Source organism: Lissotriton helveticus, chromosome 1_1 (genome assembly GCF_964261635.1).
Source record: "Lissotriton helveticus chromosome 1_1, aLisHel1.1, whole genome shotgun sequence".
NCBI lineage: Eukaryota > Metazoa > Chordata > Amphibia > Caudata > Salamandridae > Lissotriton > Lissotriton helveticus.
Genome location: NC_136057.1, coordinates 1,024,850,830 through 1,024,869,880, shown reverse-complemented (window position 1 = coordinate 1,024,869,880; position 19,051 = coordinate 1,024,850,830).

Here is a 19,051-nt window from a genome sequence, read left to right as displayed (position 1 = left end):
TCTCTGTTGTAGTGTCGGTGCCATCCGTCCCGCAATGGACAATGTTGCAATGTAGCATGCCCTCGGAGTGCAGGCTTGGCTGAAGAGGTAAAGGAAGGAGCGCAAGATCGCTCGGCATCTGGGATCATACATGCCAACTGTTGTGTGTGTCACTATTACCGCAGCATAAGCCAAAGGTCTACCCTCAACTGCAACGCGAGTTCAGCCAGCCATGAACTCGACATCTGTGTCTGCCCTATCCGTACCATAGGCCTACATATACGTGGCCACCCACCTTCAACGCACAACATCACAGTGTCATTGTCAGACTTGTGGACATGCGCTGACAGGAATGATAATGGTGTGCCGTAAGAGTACAAGTGATGCAACCGCGCTACGCACACTAGAAACTCGGTTTGGGGGAGGGAGGAGTAGCAGTGAAGCTACGTATTACACATTGATGCCGCTCATTTGCTACAAGCAGTACATGTCAAACATGAATCACTAAGTCACACATATCACACGCCAATGAACCAGTGAGCCTGCCAACACATCATGCAGAACCAACTATTTACTCAAGTCTCTCTACACTGTCACAGGCGATCAAGGATATGCACTCTGCCCTTGGATGATGACACCCCTCCGAGCCCCAAACACACAGGCCCAGAGGCAGTAAAGTGCAGCCCACAAACGCACCAGGGGCATCGTGAAATGCACATTTGGCATGTTGAAGTCACGTTTCAGGTGCCTGGACATCACAGGTGGAAGGCTCCTGTATAGCCCAGACATCGTGTGCAAGATGATCGTTGCATGTTGCGTGTTGCACAACATATGTGTACGCACCAATGCCCCATGGATACAAGTGCCAAATGCACAGGAGGATGATGAGGAAGATGAGGCAGGTGGACTACACCCCACTGCAGCTGCAGCAGAAATAGCCCATAGAACACCATCATTGACAATTTCTTCACATGAGCACGTCACATTGTGACATTCCTTAGCAATCATGGGGCGGTACAAAATGAACCCAGGCACAGCATGTGCAAATAAATCTATTCCAACACACATTCCCTGAGTGCATGTCACTCCTCTGTACAAGCACATCACTTTGACAAGCGTAAGTGCAACATGTAGTGCTAACAATCTCATAATTTGAAAATAGATGGGTGTGTCACCTCTGTACAGAGAGGCTGCTTAGGGTGTCACATATTCGAAATGCCATTTCTGTGTGTCGGAGATCGTACAGAATCCCACTCATCAGCGTTTCACATGTGTCCCTAATCATCACCTATTGGCTGTCATGTGTGACCTACAATTGACAACAGGCCTTCCTTTGGGGTCAGCTATCTACTACCATGATGCAGGGATACACCCTGTGATTCAAGTCCCACAACATGAGAACCTAACTTGGATTTAGGGGGGAATAACTGCCTCTACATTCATCCATGCTTTCATACCTGATTAATCATAGACATGACACGTCTGTGTGTATTAGTATGTATTATTCACGTACAGTGGAGTGTTGAAGCTTCTTAGTACTGGGCCATGCAGACAACACTTTACAATGTTGCCCCGTGGAAGGTCAGCCAGGGTCCTTTGGGGATTGACAAGTTACTCCAAAGGGGAAGAGTACAGTCCGCAGGCTGATTGCTGTGTCATTGTTAAGCAAACAAAATATGCAGTCCATGTCGAGGTCCAAGGTTAGTGTTGCAGAGTGTTTCGGGGACGGTGGAAGGTGTTATTCCAGGGCATGATGCAGAGGGAAGAACCAAGGAGAAACAAGCCATATGGCGGAGATGAGTGCTACTGCTTCTTTCTTACCACTGATGGCGCAAGGTTTCACACGTACAGAAACTTGCTTGTATTCAACCCTCTCGAAATAACATATAATATATTAATCAACAAGTTTTGTCCATTAATATTTGCATTACACAACATTATTAGTATCTAGGGGAAGCTTACCTATGTGCTTTTACTAACATTAATCCAAGTGTCTTAAAATGGTTGCCAAAAACGCTGGAACTTTACTGCGTATGCGTCTGCCACATCTACGTGGTGTGACGTAGGGGAAACATCCTTTACAACGCAACTTTTACCACGCAGTGCCTTTACGACGCAACTTTGACAACGCAAACCATTACAACGCATTGCGCTGGGGGGTGCTCTAGGATAGGGAATTGATTTAATTTACTATTCAACACCTTCCCTACTATCCACGGGGACTGGAGTTGGAATAGTAAATTAAACTATTCACTATCCAGCGCCCCAAAGCACTATGCGTTGTAAAGGTATTCGTTGTAAATACCGCGTTGTAAAGGCATGCGTGGTAAAAGCATGCGTTGTAATGTCATACATCCGTGACGTAGCTCTGCTTTTGGTGGGAACTTCTCGCTTCTGCGCACTAGTGCCAGAAATGGCTGCTTCAAACCTCACATGCTAATGCTTATGCTGTTGTTTGTACTAAGCTTGTTCGTTCTGATTAACTATTAATGCAAAGGATAAAATAAAGTAATGGGGTTAGAGTAGAGATAAGTGGTATACAGTGCATTCATTTATTTTTGTATTCTAATACATTTCTCTTTGATTTTGCTACTTGGGCCTGAATACTGATACAAACTCCATCTTGGAAAAGCTGCGCAAGCGCACTCTAGCTCCGAAGTTGCTGAAGCAATGGCATTGAATCCCAGCCAAGAATCATCTTACCCACGATGTCTATAAGAAAATGCCCTTCTGACCTCAGGAGGAACTGAAGCTATATAAAATATATCAAATTTGTTGAACAGTATTGCTGGGTGGAATAAAAGTGCATGGGAAAATAAATTATGGGTGGTAACCGGAATCAACTGAAACCAATAATGAAATTACCTCATCTTAGTATGGTGTAATAACCTCTCCTTATCATTCTGACCAATCACTGAAGGGGAACACATAGATTTGCAACATTTAGGGGTGGTACATTGCCCTCAAAATGGTATAACTAAGGTAGGTTTAGATAGAGAAATTGTCCGACTTGTCCGAGTAGCTGACCTGTCACTGACCCAACGCATGCTATAGGAGATTGAGAGCAGAGGTGCTGGCGGAGCACTCTGTCAGAAGAACCGAGGTGTTGTGGGAAATTATTGATTACCCAGTCGGGGTACTAATTGGCTGGCTGAGAGAGAGGGGTGTGACGCTGGCGTTGCACTTAGCTGAGGTCACCTGTCCGTATCTGCACCTGTCCTGTCCTGTGGGCACCTGATTAATCGGGAGCCCTGGACTTTTGACCCAGCCCGTACCCAGGATTGGTCATTGCAACATTCTAGGTAAATATAATCCATGTGGTAGGTCCTTATACTATTTCCCTTTCTCACCCTTCCCAGGTACCAATGTTTAAAGGTGTTGCTGTGATTTCTTACAAACTTTATGTCCTATTGATCATATTCCTTTTTGTAAAATGTATGGTCACGGTATTTTGGCCTTTTTGACTCAGATAATCTTGCATATATAAAGCTTTTAAAACTTTCCCCGAGTCTGTGGTTATTACAGGAAAGGTAAAATTGTTTATAAATACTGCCGGTTTATTCTAACTCCTTTTTCGATCCCTAGAACTTATAGCAAATGTGACAAGGATTGGTAAGTCATGGTTTAACAGGCATAAGTCCTAAAAGGACCCAAAGTATTGATAGGTGATTAGATAGTAATCCTAGGCAGGACTACTAGTACAAGGTGTGAATGATTTATGGGCCCAGGTGAGTATGGTAAATTTGAGCTAGTGGTCCCGAGCGCTCTATCACCTCCAAGGCAATTCATCCTCGTCTTCATCCTCTGACGTTTCATGTGCCTCACATGTGGGTGGAGGTGTTTGGCCTGCAGCACTGTGTGACACTGACACATCAGGGGCCAGAGATTTGGATGTGGAAGTAGCAGCAGCATTCATCTGCGCGATGACTTGTGGCATCACTCCCATGATGAGGATCTGCAGGGCATGGAAGATCCCATCTACAGCTTTCTCGTGTGCAGCAGTGGTAGCCATTCTTTGCACCTCCATCCGATCCATGTTCTCCCTGACCATCCTTATGTTTCCCAAATCACGGATGACATTGCTGTAGCCACTCCGAGTCATAACTCCAGCGACACCAGCCATGGATTGTTGGAGGGCATGGGGCGGACTGTGGGTGTTTGTTAGGGAGTGTAAGTCTAACACACAGCATTGGAATGCCATGTGTTCTTCGGTGAGGTACTGGGAGTCATACGTGGTGGTGGGTGCTTCCTGCTGTGTGGTCTGTGCTGGGGGTGGGCTCACCTCGATGGTGCTGGGCTGCCCTCCTACTGGAGGTGGGGTGCGGAGGTTGCCCATGAACCGTTGGAGTTCGTCGTAGTCGTTGTCCTGGGGGTCGTCTCCATCATCACTGTCGTGATGTAGGGTCTGCTTTGCCGGAGTTTTTGATTGTCCCTCTGCAATTTAAAGGGGAGATGCATCTTCACAGTGTGTTCCATCTATGTTTACGCATTGGCAAAGTTTACATACAGACTGCATGACAATGTACATTGTGACTGTTTGTGAGGAGATGCCTATTTGATGCGGGACAGTGGACATTTGTACCACATCACGGTACTCGTACTCGTCATCTCAGAGTTTTTTTTCCTCTGCTTTTCTGGTGCATTTTCCTGCATGACGCGTGGGAATTGCATGCCTGTCGCTGGTTATCGCTAATTTTTGTATCGCGGTTTGGGACATCACTGTTTTTTTCGCGATTCGCATCTTTTAGACGTCACATTAATTTTAAAGTGGTCATTTGACGCATTATCATGAGACTATCGCATGGCACTGCCGTGTTGAGAAAACCACGTTAACACAGCGTTATTTTCCCGCAATAGACTGCGATGTGGAAAGTTGCGTTAAGCTAATTTTGCGATAATTATCACACGTTCTTGAGAATATCCCCCTCAGAGTGGAAGCCAAGGTCATGGCCTATGTAATTTACATGCCAAGCATGCTCTCGGCAATGCTGTGCGTGCAGAGCATACAGAACATGTTTATAGGTAATACCCTTGTTGGACCTGACATTCTCTGTAGGGTTACTCCAGATTTTTGCCTTCCATTGCTGAAACCACTTTTGTAGGCATTAAGGACTTTGTGCACTTTTCCCTGCTTACCAGTGTTAAAATTCCAAAACTCTCCCTTAAAAACATGATACAATAGCCTTACACCTAATTGCCAAATGTAATTTGCTAATACATCCCTAGTAAATGGTGCTACGTGTACCCAGGGCTTGTACTGTAAAAGCTGGCAGCCAATGCCAGACCAATTGGCTTTTTAGTTATGCTATCCAAGACCCATTTATTTTAATAAAAGTATGTGTATAACATAGTTACTTATAGGGGCTTTCAACCTGATGTCATCCATTAGTCTATTGTTGTGTCATTCACATTTTCTTCCACGCACTCAAGTATGCATCAGAGGCAATGAATCAGCCCACTTCAGCCAATGGTCGACTTCACTGGGAGTTATGAAATACTTCTCTATTACAAGGAACGCATCCTCACACAAAGTAGTTCCCTTCTATGACACAGACTACTCTGGTAATGTGTCCTTTTTTTTTAAACAAAATATATTTTTGCCATTAGCCATTTTTTTATTTTATGAGTACTTGGCATTTTCGCCATAATTTAGGTTTGGCAAAACTATTACAGAACAAAACAAGAATTCCCAAAACCAAAATCTTGGCTATGCCAATGTTTGATTTAATCTTACAACCAGCTATGTACGATTCTGAGTTGCAGGTGAAAACGGTGTAGGTGTTGCTCCCATCTGCAGAAGTAGGGGATGAGTCATTTAGTCATAAACGTGTAATAGACTATTTTTCAGTTTGTACAAAAAGATATGAATTTTTCAATTTATTTTAGCTTTTATTATAAAATATTATACATTCAACATTTTTTTTCAACAAGTATGTATAGTAACAGGTTGTGGTTTTAAGAAATGTATGAATTGTCTCTTGTTGATCATATGCTCCTTCTTTGCACATTGTTGGCTTATAATCATCTAGAATGAAAACAAAACACATATTGGATTATTTGTGGTTCCTATGCGTGCAGCTCAGCATGTATTCCACAATGTGCATTAAATTACTCAGCTCGCCCTTGCTTATTTTTTACTGTGACCCACCATGCAGCAACGGATTTCTGTGCACGGACATGGTTGCCTGTTTGATCAATGCCGTTGTTGTTTTAAAATGCTGCTTTATTTCATTACTTTTGAATGTCATCGCTTAGAAGTCATACACACACAGACCAAAAAGTCTATATAGAACATAAAAAATGCGTGTTGAATTTTGCAGTTTAACGTTTTCAGTGAAAAAAAACTTGTAGCCTGGAGTCAGGAAAAGATTTCTCCCTGTGTCTCTCACTCTCTAGTCTCTCGATCTTTCTCCTTCTACTCAGAGGTAAAGAGAAAGCGAAATGAAAAGAAATATGTACTTGAACTCTCGCTAAAGTACATGCCAATCAATACGTCTCTATAGAGCACACTGGGCATAGCTGATTTAAACAAGCAGGTGCCTGTGGTTTGAGCCGATTCAAACCAACTACGAGTCAACCCAGTCATTTTCTATGGATGATTTGAAACTCGTCTTGAGTTAATATTATAAACCTTTGGCTGATTTCAACTTTCATTTTAATCATGGATCGATTCAAGCTTTTTAATACGGGTTTATCATCCCTAGCATAGAAGCCTAAAGCATCTCATACACGAATAAAGGGGCATATTATCAAGAATGGCATTAAAATTATTTAGCGGCAGAAAACTGCTGCTAAAGTGGCAATAATGGGCTTGATAATATGCCCTGGAGAATTCCAATAGAAGCCCATGTTCACACCAGAACATGGACTTCTATTGGAATTCTCAAGGGCATATTATCAAGCCCATTGTCGCCGCTTCAGCTGCAGTTTTTTAACGCCGTTCTTGATAACATGCCCCATTGTGTGTTTGCATTTATTCTTAAGCCATGGAGCTGCATAGATAGAAACACATATATTTCAGTTAGCTAGCATCCTCTCCAGATATAACATAGTGTTTTGCAAACTGACCAACGATATTCAGACTTACTTCAGTTCCACCTGTGCGTGTGGGTACAAATGAGGACTTCGACCGGTTGAATGGATATTCAAAGCCGAGTGCATTACTCTAAGACAAGGTGTCCAGAAAATCAGCTACTTTTGAATAGGACCTTCTCTCTGGATTGGACATCACCGTCACCTTTCCCGACGGCTACAAAATCACCTGCAAGGACCATGCTGACCGACCTGGAGGAGGCATCACCATCATCCACAGGAGCACCCTCCGACTGACCACACATTCAAACGACCAAGAGACAACAATGGAACACCTCCACTTCCAGATCCAGACCAACTCCAATAACACCCTCCATGGCACCCTCGTCTACAGCACCACCGGCCTCTGCCTACCCTTCACCGACGCCACTGTAGACCTCTCGCATTCACCGATTACATTCTACTCGGCGACCTCAACTTCCACCTGGACAACCCCAGTGACCAGAACACATCTCCTTACTGGAGAACCTCGCCAACATAGGACTCAAGCAGCTAGTCCCAGCACCGACCCACACTGCCGGACACACGCTCAACCCTGTTTTCTCAGCCAGTGGAACATCACCTACAGCCACACTAGTAAACTCCTCTGGACTGACCACCACTGCTTGTATATTGCCTTCACCACACCCACCATACGCCCCCCGTCGCAGCTGGGAAAAGGCTACCGAAGAACTTCTCATTGACTTCCTCAGCACAACCACTCTGCCAACACCAACAGACAGTAATTTAATTTTTAATTTTCCTAAACCCTGTAGGTCAAGGACTGTTACCTACAAAAAATCCACTTCTATACGACCCTGGCATAAATTGACCCCCGAGGCCTTTCTGATTCATTTTAAGCCCCTTGATAATAGTTTTAATAATGCTGAAACAATGGCTACTCAACTAGAAGTGTCTATTCATAACACCCTTGACATAATTATCCCGGAAACGAAAGTCAATGTAAAAAGAGTTGCCTCACCATGGTTTACCGAGGCCTTGAAAAGAGAGAAAACGGTCAGCAGATCAGCTGAGAGGTTATGGCGGAAATTTAGAACGCCGGAAAATCGCAAGAATTACAAATTATCTCATTCTAATTATCTAAAACATATAAAAACAGCAAAATCTCTTTTTACATCACGCAAAGAATAAATGAGGCAGCCCAATCCAGCAAAGAATTGTATAAAATACTCAAGGAGTTTACCTCCCCCCAGGTGGAGCAATCAGCGTTTATTTCCACCGTGGAGTGGGTAAACTCCTTGTCTACATACTTTTACAATAAAATTCAGCTAATCTACTCTTCATTTCCACCCTCCCATCAAAATGTGGCCTTAACAGGGGTGGCATCATCTTGTATTGCGCCCACCTGTGAAACCATCAAATCTCCATCTCTGACAGAATTTGAGCCCATCACCACAGCAGAAGTGCTACTGGCACTCAGGAAAATTAAAACTGGTTCCCCCACTGACTCACTGTTTCCACGTAAGTGCAGTGAGATACTCCCGCTGCTAGTTGACAGTCTGACCAACATTTTTAATACTTCCTTAGAGAGCGCTTCCTTTCCTAGCAGTTGGAAGCTGGCCCAGGATAAGCCCATCCTTAAAAAACCACACAGTGACCCCTTCTATAATGTCTAATTATAGACCTATATCCCTACTGCCTTACTTCGGGAAGGTTCTTGAATACCTAGTCCATAAACGTGTCTCCTCCTATATTGAAACCCGTGCACTTTTTGATCACTTGCAGTCAGGGTTTCGCGCAGCCCATGGCACGGAAACTGCAGTGGTTGAGATAGTGGACAACATCCGACTCACCCTAGATAGAGGCGAATCAGCCATTTTGGTCTTATTAGACCTCTCGGCGGCCTTTGACACCATCTCCCACAGCATTTTGAAACATCGGTTGTCGGAGATTGGTGTCAGAGGAAACGCCCTGGCTTGGTTTGTGAATTATCTCATGGACCGCCATTCCTATGTCAAGATGAACACTCTTGTATCCTGTAACACCCCTCTTTCCGTGGGGGTCCCACAGGGGTCGATTCTCAGTCCCCTATTGTTTAATTTGTACCTTTCTCCCTTGGCTAACATCATAAAATCCTATGGCTTTACCACAGTGTCTTACGCAGACGACACGCAGGTGCTTATCAGCTGCGGTTCCGAATTCCTGGAAACCTGCACAAGATTTAAACAATGCATGGTTCATATCAATAATTGGATGAGCGAGAACAGACTTCAACTTAACTGCGGTAAGACCGAAATTTTGTTCTTCGGTAAGATCAAGACCATTTGATCCCAGGATTGGTGGCCTCATGATCTAGGACCTTGCCCTGAACCCAAAGAAGCAGTACGAGATTTAGGCATTATGCTTGACAGCGCTCTCTCTATGAAAGCACATGTCAATCAAGTATCCGGAACTTGTTTCGGAATACTACGGCAATTGCGGAAAATCTTTAAATGGCTTCCTCCTGAAACCAGAAAGCCCTTGGTTCAGGGATTGATAGTCAGCAGGCTTGATTACGGAAATGCGATGTTTGCTTCCATTAATGAGAGTCTGCTGACTAAGCTGCAAACCCTTCAGAATGCGGCTGCGAGACTAGTGTTGGGACTGCCGCCCAGGTCTGCCTCTAAACCCAACCTCAAGAAGCTGCATTGGCTACCTGTGCGCCAGAGATGTCAATTTAAGATTCTGAGTTTAACTCATAAACTCCTTCATGGCATTGGACCATCATATTTAGCTAAAAAACTAGTCTGGTATAAACCATCCAGAGCACTTCGCTCTTGTTCAAAGTTCCTGTTATCACAGCCTCGGGTCCGGACATCTAGGAATGGATGTCGGTCCATCTCTTATGTGGCCCCTCAACTCTGGAACAAGTTGCCAGTGCATCTCCTGTCCCTTTCTAATCATCTGGAGTTCCGTAAGAGCTTGAAAACGTGGCTCTTTCCCAAATAATGCCTCCCAACCACGTTCTCCGCTCTGGAAGGATGCTGCCATTCCTCTGCAAAGCGCCTTGAGACCTCTTTTGGTGATAAGTCGTGCTATATAAAAGCATCCGACATTTGACATTTGACAGTAACACTGCAGCGGGCAACATTCACCGATGGAGCTTCAACTGCGCCGACACTGTGGTACCCTTCAAGAAGACACCAGGCAAGCAACACTAAAAGAAAGCCAGCTGGTTCACTCCCACCCACCATGAATCCAGCTGCACCTGCAGATAACTCGAGAGGAGATGGTGGAACAACAAAACCCCGGAAACCCACGCAACCTTCAAATCCGCCGTCAACATACACCACCGTCTCCTCAAAACCACAAAGAATACGGCCTTCCAAGATAGAATCAACGCCACCGCACACAACAACAAAGATCTCTTCGCCATCATCAAGGAGTTTGCCAGGCCGATCAGAGAGACTACAGATGTCCCACCCTCCCAAGACCTCGGCAACAAACTTGCCACCTTCTCCTACCACAAGATGAGGCAGATCTATGACAGCTTCAACACCCAAGACCCTGCCACTATGCCCATCATCACCACACACAACCATGACACACCCCAACCAATCATGCTCAACTGGACTCCGCTCACCACAGACGAGACACTCAAAACCATGATGAGCATCCACTCTGGAGCCCCATCGGACCCTTGCCCATTCCACATCTTCCATAGAGAGCAGCCTCCATTGCCCCCCAGCTTTGCTGCACCATCAACTGCTCATTTAAAACCGCCACCTTCCCAGATTACAGGAAACATGCTGAAGTCAACCCCCTGCTGAATCCGCCAACCCGACAGACCTCAAGAACTTCAGATTCATCTCCCTCCTCCCCTTCCCAGCTAAGGTCATTGAGAAGGCCATCAATGCCCAGCTCTCTGAGTTCATCAAAGAAAACCACGTCCTGGACACCTCCCAATCCAGCTTCCCGAAGCAACCACACTCCTTTTTGCCACCAACGACATCCGCTCCCTCCTTGACCGGGGAAAAACTGCAGCCCTCATCGTACTGGACCTCTCGGCTGCCTTCGACACCGTCTCCCACCACACCCTAATCACAAGACTCCACAACGCTGCCATCCACAGCAGGGCACTGGACTGGTTCCACTCCTTCCTTACCATGTGAAATCAGTGAGTCAAACTACCACCTTTCTTCGCAGAACCTACAGAGATCAGCTGTGGGGTGCCCCTGGACTCCTCCCTGAGCCCCAGCCTCTTCAATTTCTGCATGCCCCCCCTCGCCACCATCATCAAAAGCCACAGACTAAACATTGGCTCCTATGCAGACAACACCCAACTGATCCTCTCCCTCACCAACAAACACACAGCCATCAGAATCAACTTTCATAGTGGAATGAAGTCCTTTGCCACCTGGATGAAAGACAGCTGCCTCAAGCTCAACTCAGACAAGACCGAAGTACTCATCCTGGGACCACCCGCTAAGCTTGAGATGACTCGCTCTTTCATTTTATTCTTAGGTGTCCCTTCCCTCTCACTTGCACATCTGCCCTGAGGAAGACCCCGCCAGTAAGGCTTTGAAGAAACCAACATTGTTTCAGGGGTCGAAACGTCAACACATTTCTGCTTTACATGGCTGTGTAATTCATTGTAATTTAATTGATATGGACTGTGTTAGGAATGTGTGGCATTGAACAGCATGCCCAACAATTTGATTGTGATAACCACTAGAAGTGTTTTTCACTTACCTCTCTACCTCGCTTCCACCCAGTCGGACACACCAATGATGGTTTTTAATGTTTTCTGCATAATATTTCTTTGAAAAATTTGCATAATGTGTTCAGTGTGATTAAATAACACGAGCACTATTTAACTCTCTTTTTGATTCATTGCTTAATATATAACTGTATTGTTTTCATTTACACTGTGTTGATGTAATAGTACTGGGACCGCCGCGTTCTATCAAGCTCAACTCAGACAAGACTGAAGTACTCATCCTGGGACCCACACCCTAAGCCTGGGATGACTCCTGGTCCCCTGCCACACTAGGAACCCCTCCCACCCCTACGGATCACGCACGCAACCTCTACATCATACTGGACTCCTCGCTCACAATGAATCTCCAAATCAACACAATATTCTCATCTTGTTTCCACACGCTCTGCCAGCTCTGAAAGACATTCAGATGGATCCCCACAGAATCCAGATGGTCAAGCATGCACTCATCATCAGTAGACTTGACTTCGGCAGTGCACTCTATGCTGGTGTCACCCAGAAACAGCTAAGGAAACTACAGAACTTCCAAAACGCCACAGCCAGACTGGTCCTTGACATCCCCTGCCACAGCCACATAGGAGAACACCTCTGACAACTCCACTGGCTCCCAAGTATCACCTTCAAGCTCCTCACACATGCCTACAAAGCTCTCCACAAGGCTGGACCAGAGTATCGGAACCACTGCCTCGCATTCCACACACCCACCAGACAACTATTCTACCCCCAACTCGCCCTGGCTTCCGTCCCACGGATCCTCAAGACCAGAACCGGAGGAAGATCCTTCTATTACCTCACCACCAAGACCTAGAACACCCTGCCCCTTCACCTCAGGGAATCCACATCGTTGACCCAATTCAGGAAAGACTTCAAGACCTGGCTCTTTGACTGAACCTCTACACCCAGACGGATCAGCAGCCCCCCCTCAGTGCCTTGAGACCCTCATGGGTGAGTAGCCATGCTATACAAACTCCTTGGATACATCACTGACACACGCCAAAATACGTTGGAATCTGGGATGCTTTTTAGATACCTACCGGGCCTTTGTTCCCTGTGATCAACAGTGCCCAATAACAAGATTTAGCACATAGGCTTTCTCCTCAAGATCCTTTGTTTTTACTAGAACCGGACACATCCTCAACCCCATCTTCACAGGAGGGACGAACATCCACTTCACCCACACCTCCCAGCACCTCTGGACAGTCCACCACTGTGTACAACTCTCTTTCAGCACCACCACCGCACACAAGCCCACCCCGCTTGCACCATGAAGGAACTGGAGCATGGTCACAGAAGAGGACCTCAACTGCACCCTCACCCACGACCCCCACTCCGCCATGACCGACTCTGTAGCCACGGAACTACACAGCTGGATCTCCAGTTGTGCAGACAAGCTTGCTCCCCTCTGCCGCCCTGATAGACAACGCCCTCTGAAGGCCACTTGGTTCACCACTGACCTCCAAGAATCTAGACACTCCTGCAGATGGCTCGAGAAACGATGGAGAAAGAGCAAAACAACCGAAGACCAGTCCACCTACAAGCACGCCATGACAGAATACCACCAACTCATAAGAACCACCAAGAGGTCCTTCATCAGGAAAAAATCCTCACCAACGCCAGCAACTCAAAGGAACTCTTCAACATCATCCAGCACTTCACCAAACCCCCCAGCGAAGCCATGGACATCACACCATCCCAGGACCTCTGCAACAAACTCGGCTTCTACTTCCACCTAAAGATCAAGGCCCTCTACGACCATTGCAGCGAACAGACTCCAGAAACCACCCTTGTGAAAAGGTAGGGCCGATGTCGACCAAGAACCTTCAGTGTTTGCCCGGCGTAAGCCGCCTCTCATACCATTCAATATTACCAAACAAAGAGGCAGGCGCTGGAGACAGGAAGGCAGGAAACAGGAGTTTATTCCGACGGAGCAGAACACGTCAAATCAGACAACAGGGTATTTTCTCGAGGTGCTCTAACCGCATCTCTGAGGCCTGGCCTCTTATACACAGGTTTATGGCTTTATTACATACATTGCATCCGTAATGTTTCTTTGAAGGCCAAAAAAGACATCCTCGGAATCCCCGGTCCAGGCCCGTTCCCACACACATCTACAGTAGAGTTCCCACCCCGATCTCAGCATGTGGTGGTTATCGCGCAGCTGGACATTCCGCTGGGAACGGGAAAGTGGGCGATCGGTCGGATCTGGAGGTGTGAGGGTATTGATTAACCCCCGCTCCTTTGATATGGGGTGAGTTCCTACTGTAGGGGCAATAAACTGCAGCTGCAAGGCTAGGTGGTGGCCTGGGAACGGTTCAGATAATGGACGAGGAGGGAGAGTTTATCAAAAGGCCCGCTCGCGTGAGAGAGATGAAAGGAGTGTGAGGGTTCCGCACGGGATGTGGCTCTGAGGCAGGGTCGCGCTGGAGGTGCGTTTATGGCCCAGGCAGGAGAGATCGGGGGCTATCAGAGCGCGGGGGATGATTGCGAGGCCGGAGAGGGAGGGGGAGAGACGCGCTGGCTATCAGCAGTGGGCAGAGAGGTCATGGCAATCAAAACGGCTGCTGCTTACGCGCACATATAGATCTGAAAAGGACAAGATGGCGCCGATAATGTTTACGCCACAATCTAGATTTTAACAGTCCTCCCTTTTCAACATATCTAGCCAGCTTGTCAATTTATGTCTATCCCCATTATATTACGTATTTCGATATCATACAAAGCTTTCATGCGTTCAGCTTCGAAGTTCGGAGTCTTAGGGCAAATACAGTTAGCAAATAGTGAACACAGAGGTGGCAAGCATTGAATACCCAGGCAGAGTCCACATATTACGACGATTGGTATCAGTATGATCATGAACAACCTCCATCCCCAGTCCTTTACAGCACTCCAGAACCAACTCCCAAGCGACCATCCTTCTTGTTCCTGATGAACTTCTGAGGAGAGTCTGTGGAGGTGTTCAATGGCCTTGTAGACTGAGGGTGAATTGTCTGGTATGTAGGTACAACAGCTGGACCCGATGATACGACATGCTCCTCCACGGTCCGCCAGAACCACATCTAGAACAAGGCGGTTTTGAAGAGCCACCAGACGGACCGCCTGAAGCTCGGCTGTATTGTTTGTGAGGATACCAGCTGTAATGTTCATCGTTGTCTCGACTGCCTGGGATAAATGTCGAATGGCACGACTGTTCGCCATCAGGCCCCAAAGTGGAACAAGTCCTTTCATTGCATCCAAGAATTGTGCTCCAGTGGAGTCGGCCTGCTCAATGTCCTTTGCTCGTCTTTGTCGGTGATGATTTGCCGGAGCCACATAGGTTGGAGGAAGGATGAAGGCAATGTAGCAGGTACCTCCCCAGCCCTTTGGGAGCCAGGTGTAGGCTTTTGTACCACAGACGAAGTACATGTTTGGAGAGGTGACAAAAGAGGGTGGGTCGGTTGAGTCCAAAGTTCTGGTGATGCGGCAAGTGCTGTGGCCCACCATTTGTGTCCCATGGCCTGTGATGCATACAAAGCCCGAGACATTGACGACAGATAGGGCCACAGTCAGGGTGGCAGCTGTTCGTTTCCGGAGGTAGGAGAAGGTGGGTCTGGCTGGATTGTTGAATATTTGCATCTCCACCATTTCTTTGGCGGGGATGTCCATGTGGAACAGAGGCATTGGAGGATAGAGGGCAAAAGGGAGCAGCAGTTCTTTCGGTTTTGTTCAGCCAGACTCCATGATAAAAGTGTGACATAGTTTTGCTGGAAGAGGCATTGTCTCTGTAGCTCTCTTGCAAGAGGATCAGCCAAGCAAGGCAGGAGCCATGAACAGAGAAAGGTGAAGGGATGAAGGGGATGGAATGTCCGGTAGCATGTGGTATCAACCCACAGATCCAGCAATTCGTGGCATTGGCAGCAAGGTTGTGTTGGTGCAGCAACTGTACGAAGGAGTTGTTCCAGAACTCCTTACGCCTTTCTTGGATTTGAGGTGAAAGAGAGACCAGGTAATGTTCTTTCATGGTGGTAGGCCGTGCAGTGGTCAGAAATGTCTTATGAGCCGGTGCGTTCTCTTCCACGATCCAGAAGGTAGTCATGAGGAGGAGGCAAAAGAGAAGAGCGATAAGAAGAGCAATAGTCTTTGAGCTGTGCAACCTGTCAGTTTTCGGGTTTCTATAGTGGGTCTTCGGATGTCGGGTTGCTTCCATCATCTTCGTATCGGGCGCTTCCATCATCTTCAAGGTGCTCGGTAGTGGGCAGAACCACAGACTTCGTTTGGTTTCTCTCCTGGCAGCCTTTGTAGTGTTAGGCCGCCGCTCTGAGAATGGTAACTTAGTCAGTGATCTACTTAGCCTGTAGTGTAGTTCCTATTATCCCAATAGGCTCTGCGCATTGGAATAATACCTTCAATAGTATAGACCTAGGACGGAGGTTAACTAGGTCTTCTACTGACGATATTAGACTTAAAGTTTTGGGTTTGCCAGCTAGCTCAGAGTTCACTAGAAACTTTCTCGAATAGGCAAGGAGGAGTTGAACCTCCCTGGATAGACAAGAAGGGATTTAGTTTCTGACAACCATAGAACATGACAACTTTCCTCTCCCCTAATCAAGAGTGTATCTCTAGAGTCGTGTGAAAACAAAAGACAACTTATTTTACTCAGTCAGTTCAGTGCATTCTTAGTTTCACCAGATTGTAGAGAAAAGGAAGAGACGGGCGTGTTCAATAAAAGATGTTATTTATTGATCAGTCTCTTTTCTCGTACAAGAGAAATGAATCGATATTATTGCAATACTTATGGTTAAGTAAAGTGCATACAATAAAAGCAGAATTATAAAATAATTCTGTAAAAGCATTGATATGGTTTCTAAGCCATATGATATTTAAAATGGATAAAATGGATACATACATATATACATTTGACTAATCGTACTCAACTGGTGCTTCTAACCATGCCTACCCCGGTGTACCTGACCTAAGCCTAATACGTGGGCGGGAGTAGATAAGTAGCAGTTTAAGTTAAGTTTGTTTGGCCAAGTGACTGACTCAAGAATTCTCTGTAAGGGGTTATTCAGTTCTGTACCTGAGATCTAGAATGGTTGAGGGCTGGTATCTCTCGTCTTTGGTCTTGATATTCCAGCTGCCTGCGAGGGCTGCTTGGAAGCGCCGGAGCTGGATTTCTCGGCAGGAGAAAGGCAGCGTGTCCTTCTCAGCGCGTCAGGAAGGCGGGGCAGCGCCAGTGGGCTTCGCTCTCTGCTGGGCTCCTCGGCAAGTCTCGCTGCTCCGATCTCGTCACCACCGCGTGTGTTTGCTTAAGGCAATGTCGGTAATATTTATACCTGTAAGGTGCCGAGATTGACGTAAGGATGGACATATATACGTCAATAAGGATGTCATACGAACTGGTCGTTAGCACATTCTTTACTGAAGTTCTCGGTGAAATCAAAACAATGGCTGTAGTGATTTTCCCAGGTTGTCATAGGTTTGATTTGTTTTGAGAACTCCGTATGCCTTATCAGGGGCTGAAGGAATAGTGCTTGCCTAATTAGATGGCAAGCGTTATGACCTAATCAGATAACGCGTTCCTGTGCCGTGGTGTGGCTTAATCAGAAAACGGTTTTTGCACCGTGGGATGGCTGCTAGTTAATTATTAACCAGAACAGGGTCAGGAATAGGGGGATCGATACAGAACCTATAGGAAAACATCACACCCACTCCACACAGACTATGTCCATATTTACAAATCTAGGCATAGTAAATATACAGTAGTGTATGTGTATACCGTACCACCCCAAAATACATCCATATGCATTTTGAAATTATGTAATACACGAGAAAAAAATAATCATATGCACTATATGCACTCAAGCAGTAGAAAAATGCGAAATTAATCACGCATATTCATACATCAATATTAATAAAATATGAAAATAACACATGAAATGGCTCTTAATACAGAAGAAAAAATGCGAGACCATTTCATCACAAAATAAAATATCCATGAACATGCCAGAGGGCAGCTAATGTCTCTAAAGTTCCTAAAATAGAAATGTAGTTCTCTAAGAATAGTTTCTACTTTAAGCAGAAGATAAGTGTCCCGAAAAGCTATAAAATATTTTGGGGATTGTGAAAAAAAATCTGCTGTCCGTAAACTGGAGAAAAAATTGTTCATGTTACTTTATCATTAACGTTGAAGGCCAAATTCAGGGTGATGGGAACGCCGTGTGCTAGCTTGCTCAAAAGTCATTATGTCTGCTCTGGTGAGAACATCATATCATTTAGACTGTCGAAAAAGCTGTCAACAGCTTCCTGTGAAAGTTCCACTAACTCGGAAATAGTGGTTACCATGCATTCATGAGCATGATTGCCTTCATTGATGTTTTGATCAGCATAGCTGACAGAAGGTCGTACCTGATCGATGCTGCTTTCATCTTGAACCTCACTACCCCTCAATCGTAGTGGTGAAGTTTCCACGAATGCCGTCATCAGGATTGGTAGCCGCTGGGGACAGCACAATGCATGAGCCGTTACCGGACCCAACAAAGTTTCTGCATCCATTGGCGCATCCGATTGTAGCGTCAGACAGGTGTCCAACACGCATTCTTCTCCGCATAGCAAGCACCTTAATACAGGTAAAACACATAGTTGCCACATTGGTCTAAATGAAAGAAACCAAGTCATGTTTAGGTCTCTAAGCCAGGATAGTCCAAGGATTTTAGATATCCGGTCCCGGTATCCAATGGCTAGGATTGTTTCTTCCCTTGTCGCAGGTGTTTTGTCTGTGACACGGTTTGCCATAGCGAAATAACAGGATCAAAAATAGGATTCCTGCCACTAGTCGCAAAAGAAGAGGAAGTCCGCCAAAGATGGAATGGACGAAGTCTGGAAAAATACCCAGAATGGCTTTAAATGGAGTTAAAGCCCCCGAAAACACTGTCCTAAATACATTTGAGACTCCACTGGTATCAGAAATATTTAAGATTTCGTTCAGGATTTCTGCGAAATGTATGGGGGAATTAGTTGATAACAATGAATGAATCTCTGCCGTTGTCCTTGCAACTTGGAGATCATACGTTTCTTTTGATGACGTGAGCCTGGTCGGCGTCTGAAGGAGCACTGTTTTCATTCTGCTTAAAGTATCAATTCGAATAGAAGCAATTTTCAAATTCGGCCATAACCTTGCCTCCCTGTCTGGAAAGGAGCTCGGGAACAATAAGCGTCCACAGCACATGACCTTCGCAGTCGTAGTTATGAGATAAGGTATTCCGGGCAGCAAACTACAACATCTGCGGTCTACAATTATAATGT